Below are 6000 nucleotides of genomic sequence, written 5' to 3'. Positions count from 1 at the left end.
CAATTTGGGCTTTTTTTAAATAAAATGCTCCACGATTTATTATTTTTGAAAAGCACACGAGTCCCAATTCTTCTACTCCCAACCTCTTTTCGTTTGTTTGCCAGACATCCAGAGTTTTCCTTCGAAGAAACGAAGAGGCAATATAAAACTTAAAAAAAAAAAGTTTAAATCACAGCAAGAATGAGCGACTTTGCCGTTTGGGTGTGCGTGTGTGTCCATTTGATTGATGACCAGAGGCTGGCTTTTGTAATTCCCACTCGCTTCCATTGATTTTTCACTTTAAAGCAAATTGTTGCAAATTTTCCCCCTTTTTGTAGAGGGGTGATTAAAAGTGTTTCCAAAAAGTTGCACCACACTTACGCATACGCGTGCGTGCAAGGGTGTGCACGTTTTCAACTCAACGCCGCCTCTGCTGTGTGTTAGGACTGCAGCTCGTGTGCAGGCTGCAAGCAGCATCACGCATCATCCCCACGCTATCCTGTCATCTCTCTCTCCTTCCTTTTAGTCGTTTTTCTTTTAATTGCTCCCCTTGGATTGCTCCACTTTTCTTTTTTTTCTGACCGGACAAACGTACGCGTTGAGATCTTGATGACAAAAGAAGCAAGTCGACGATGTGTACCGCTGCCGGAAGAAGAAGAATAAGTCGGACGTAGATTTGAGGGAAAGAAAGAAAAGTGTCTTTCCTGCTGCAGACGTGCACGCCAGGAGATCCACGCGCACGCACATAGATGCAAGCACACACACGCGTCACGCTGGTCCTTGGAGACTCTCCGGCGCTGCGCAGCTTGCGAATTGCATCGCGATTGGCTCCTTCCCTCCCTCTCTCGCTTCCTCCCTCCGTGCCTCTCCTTTTCCGAGGAGGCAGGCATGCTCTCCCCGGCCACAGCGGCTCTGAGGCGGCGTCAAACTTGAGTTCCGCACCCTGGCGTGGCGGTGTTTGCAGCGTGTCCGCGCGCTCTCCGTGGTGCTGAACGCGGAAACTAGCGGTGCTGACCAACTCGTGAGGAGGCGTTGGGCGCGCCGTGCACACCCCGCCGGCGTCTCGCGGGCTGTGTGGTCGTCGGGAGTCTTGCAAAGGTAAAAGCTGCGCTCAAAGCCATGGGAGTTCTGCTTTGTCTCCTATTACATGCTGGCTCATGTTACACTCTCATCTTGCTCTTCCCATCTTCCCGCGCGTGGGTTTATACGCAGTTTCTTTGTATTTGAGTGGGGATATTCCAGTGCATGTGTGCAGGGGTGTTGACCGCCCCACCCCACCCCCCACGTCCCCGACCATATGTCAGGGACAGCCTGTTGATGATGTCTTGGAGCTGTTGAGAATTTCGTGTTCTGAAGTCAAGCTTCTTGTTGCATTTTATTGCATTTGGTTTGAAAGCTTGTTTTAAAAAGTAGCTTCCTGAGAACAGTCGAAGTGAAATATGTACAAACGCCGTAATATGTGAATAAAGTTGCTGCATATTACAAGACTCAAGTCGGGTGCGCTCTCATAGCTTTCCTCACAAGAATATTGCAATGTCTTTACCTTTGTGATATGTGTGTTTGATTTATTTTTTTGCAATATTTGAAACTCACTTTCGTTCAATTACACCTTTTTATGCAACGTTGTGATACCCTCCCCTCGTCATTCTTGAAAATTGGCGACTTCATCTTGTAATGCTTGTAATGACTTCATCCACGGGAAATTACAAGTCAACTCTTGTAATATGACAACTTTATCCAAAGTCCCTTTTCCAATTTAGTTTCATATTTTAATCTTTCCAAATACAAGCCCATTGAGAGCAGGGTGTCTTTCACAGGCAAGAAGTCAGCGGCACTTGTAATATCAAATATTCCATCTAAAAATGTTATGTAGTAAAACAGCATTTTCGAGATGGGATATTTGACTTGATTCTCATAATTATTTTTTTCCGGCCAGTTCCACTTTGTTCACCTAACATGGTATTCTGACGCTTATAAAAATAACTACTTAATTGGAATATTTAGTTTCACTTAAAATACAATTTGGATTATGTACGATTTTATTCTAGTAATGGCAATTCAAATATTCTCAGTAAACGACCACTTGGAAGTAATGATTTTGCCTTGTTATATTCAGTTGTTACTCGAGAAAAAAGTTTTCTCACATAACATTACACGTTTTTTCGCCCCCACACACAGTATTTTGACTTCATTCATAGTTTGCAAAAATCATTTAGCAGTGTAAGTGTTCACTTAACCCAACCAATTTTGAAAACTATTTTTTTTTTCTTTGCTTCCACGTTTCTTTAATGAAACGTGATGCTTTCTTTCGTGGCCGACTCGAAATCAGACATCATTTAGTGGCCTTTGAGCTGTTTGTGCGCTGCGTCACGTGTGCTCGTTTGGAAAAGAAAAACACGGCGAGCCCTCCGCGATTTTCTCATAAGCGAGCAAATCATTAATGTGAATCCTCTTGATTTGCAGTGGGCATCTCCACTTTTTGGCTTCAGAGTTTGCAAATATACGCCCATGAAACATCTTCAACAGTGGTGAGTGAGTGTGATTCGATTTTTTTTTCAGGTGCAAAAAGTTTTGCTTGAGTGTCATCCAAATTGGGTTGGGGGTGGAAAAACACTAATGTATTGATTTAGTTGTCCATTATGTGGGCTCCTATTTTTTTCTTGGGAGGCTTTGTAGAGAATTTTGCAGCGAATGAAATCCTGGTTTCTGCAGAGAAACCTGGAGATGAATTTAAGAGACCAATGTTGTGATTTGCCTTCCATTGGGATAGCAATGCAGCAAAATTATTGTGCTGACTTAATCATATAAATCAGTGGACCATAACCTTTTTTGGGTGCTGGCACTTATTGCTGTTGCTTACATGATGTCATGCATGCCAACAAATGCAATTCCATATTCTCTTTGGCAGCATTATTTTTGTATTTAGTGTATTCCTTTAAAATGAACCATTTTTAATCAAAATGGTTCTATTAAAAAATATGAGAAATTGATGGGTTCTCCCACAAATACATGCTATAAATGATCTGTTTTAAGAAATATTTCATTCTTATTTTTTAAATGTTATTTTTCTATACATTTTACATGGATAGTTCTGATTTTTCATTTAAAGTACCCAAAAAATTAGCCATCCCAACTACAATATGTCCGGTCATGTAAAAAAAATAACGAACATTTTATTTCACCCAATTGCCAGAATCTTTTTATGTCACATGATGCCTTGGAAGTGTTCCGATTGGCTGGTTGGAAAGAATCAAGATGGCTCCCACCAAGACATGGAGGGAGGGGAAGGGGGCGCGACCATAATGCTCATTAACAGGAGGCGTTTTCAAACGCCTTAATTTTGTATTGTTTTCTCCTAAACTAATTGATAAAATAGAAAATACGAGCTAATATAATTTTCACGGGAAAAAAACCCAACATATATTGAGGTTTTTATTGAAAATGTTACTTCAAGAACACACCCTTGCTTCTCCGGAATGCCCAGCATAGTTCAGATGAGTCTGCCAAATTGGCAAATAGCTAGATAGCAATACGCTAGTATTTTAGCATGTGCCATCTATGAAAATGGCTTTTTAGAGCAGGCCGCCATCTGCTGGATTTAGTCAGACTGCTCCACTTGCGTCTTATAAAAAATACCCCCCCTCCAAATTTTCCTTTTACGTTCATACCTTCTGCCATTGCACAAACGCGTTAAGATTTGCTCTACGTGTGGCTCGAATGGCGATGAGCATCATCTCACATGCAGCGGGAGGCGGCACGCAGGTGTTATTAAGACAGAGAGAGATCCCCACACCAAAGCCACCCTCCACTGACATGACATTCAATGGCGCCACTCAGATGGTCCCTTTTAGTTGCTGCAGGAAGGGAGCGGTCCAAGCAGAGCTGGACGTCCGGGGAAGGCGGGCAGGATCGAAGAACGTGAGAGGCAGACTCGGTTGGTTTGCTAAAGACGCAAATAACAATTCAAATTTAAAGGCGAGCATACAGGATGACATAAGGCTTGGCAGTTTTGTTTCTCCGCTTGGATGAGTGAGCAACTTGTTGCCCGCAGGAAATAAACAGCTTCCTGTTGCTAAGTGGTGCAAACAAATCCTGATTGATGGCTTTTAAAACGGGGATGACTAGAAGAAAGAAAACCTTGTTGACCCAACACTTGGCTACAATGTTTTTGCCATTTGAGGTCATCTGATATCCGGAATGAAAGAAAGAATTGTGGCAAGAGAACGGGAGTGATAATGAGGTGTGGTATTGTCACAAGACGTGCGATTGGCTGGCTTGTTTCATATGAGTTGTGGTCAGTGAAACACGGATAAAATGTTACAAAGGAGACACAATAAAGACCTTGTGTAACATATATATATATATATATATATATATATATATATATATATATATATATATGTGTATATATATATATATATATATATGACAGATGCTATTGTCAATCTTTCACATTATTGTCAATCTTAAAGCGCTACTAATGGTTTAAAGCGTACTTGTCAGATTGCTCTTAGTTTGTAAATACTGGAATCAAAGATTGCATCCATATGAAACTTTACAACATTGATTCTGACTCGTGGAATTAGGATCCAGGATCAATCCAAATTGACAAAAAACTGTTTAGTTAGCAAGGCGGCATGAGAAAAACAAACAAAATAAATGAGCACAATGTGAAGAAGTACGACAAGAGTATGTATTATGGTAATTATATAATTACGGAGAAACACAGAGATAATCACAACGAGGCGACTATGAATTCATATCTCCGGAGCTCTCGGCTCCCTCCGCTGGCTTCCTATAACGTTTAGAATTGAATTCCAAATCCTTCTGCTGACGGACAGTATATCAAACGACCAAGAACCATTATAACGTAACTCCCGGTATCCCTCCAACCTCTGAGAGCGCTTCACTCCCAAAACTTCAAAATTTGTCCTTGCCTCGGTTGCGAAGTGGGGTTCAGTTCATCTTTTAATTAGAGAAGCGTGTATTCTGAGTCTGAAATGATGCTGAGATAACTTCTTTTGTGATTTGGCGCCATGTAAATGAAATTGGATTTAATTGGAATTACAGATACAAAAGCAGTAAAACAAGATATTATATTGATTGGACATTGGAGTGGATAAAATTAGACATGACTAAAAGCCAATCGCAGGTTACATAGATGAGCCAGACTTCACTCACATTCACACCAATTTAGAGTCTTCAACCTCATATACGTGTTTTGTTTCGGGGAATGTGAAAGGAAGCTGGAATACTCACATAAAACAAAAGCAAGCACAAGGAAAACATCCAAACTCAAGACAAGAAGGCCGTAGCCCAGATTCAAGCCCCCAACCGCTGAACCGTGAGTCGGTTGTGCTAACCACGCATACTATTACTAATAATAATAATGATAATGAGCCATTTCAAGTTATAAGCTGAATTATGCTTTCTCAGTGGAAAGGCGGAGCAGAGCTGTTTAACATTGTGCAAAAATAGCATGTTTTATGTTTTTTGCCCTTGGCCAAGGTCTACCCCTCATCATGTATTAATCCTTTTTTTTCTTCTTATTTCCCTGCAAGTTAAATATAATTAAATAAAACACTGCAAAAGTAATTAAATATGTATTTTGAATAATTACGAATGCTGCCCACCTCACCATGCATGGCGGGGGTGACTGGGCATGCGGCGGAAAGGGGGGGGATGAATAACAGGCGCCTGTGTGTGCGTGAGCACGTGTGTGCGTGTGTGTGTAAATAGTGGGAGCAGCAAAGAAAGTGTGGGAGGGAGAAGAAATGAAAAAGAAGATGAAGGTGCTTGTGTGTCTGCATCGAAGGAGGATGCACAAAATGAAAGCGGGAGAGATAGATGTGTGTGTGAAAGATGCAAGGGCGTGTGTGTGCGTGTGTGTGTGAGTCCTACTAGAAAGGTAATTTTATGCACGGACTAATAAACTGTACATCGTTTCTCCATGCATTTTGTAATTAAGTTGCAATATTGTTATTTTTTTTTAAATATCCAAGAGTTGTATTCTAAACAAGT

General features: G+C 41.1%; 1 protein-coding gene across 3 annotated transcripts in view; it reads left to right on the top strand.

The window, feature by feature from the left end:
• Positions 1 to 422: 422 nt before the first annotated feature.
• The window catches only part of chst8 (carbohydrate (N-acetylgalactosamine 4-0) sulfotransferase 8), a 158560-nt gene continuing 152982 nt past the window's right edge, over positions 423 to 6000 (top strand). For 2 of the 3 annotated variants that reach the window (XM_088297061.1, XM_088297058.1), the window contains exons 1-2: positions 423 to 1077; positions 2443 to 2507. The gene's annotated coding sequence lies outside the window, so the exon portion shown is untranslated. The remainder of the gene's footprint in view (positions 1078 to 2442; positions 2508 to 6000) is intronic. The other variant, XM_088297059.1, reaches the window with a different exon arrangement.

Source organism: Idiotropiscis lumnitzeri, chromosome 5 (genome assembly GCF_059441095.1).
Source record: "Idiotropiscis lumnitzeri isolate Australia: NSW breed Sydney's pygmy pipehorse chromosome 5, RoL_Ilum_1.0, whole genome shotgun sequence".
Lineage (NCBI taxonomy): Eukaryota > Metazoa > Chordata > Actinopteri > Syngnathiformes > Syngnathidae > Idiotropiscis > Idiotropiscis lumnitzeri.
This window is presented reverse-complemented; position numbering and strand designations above follow the sequence as displayed.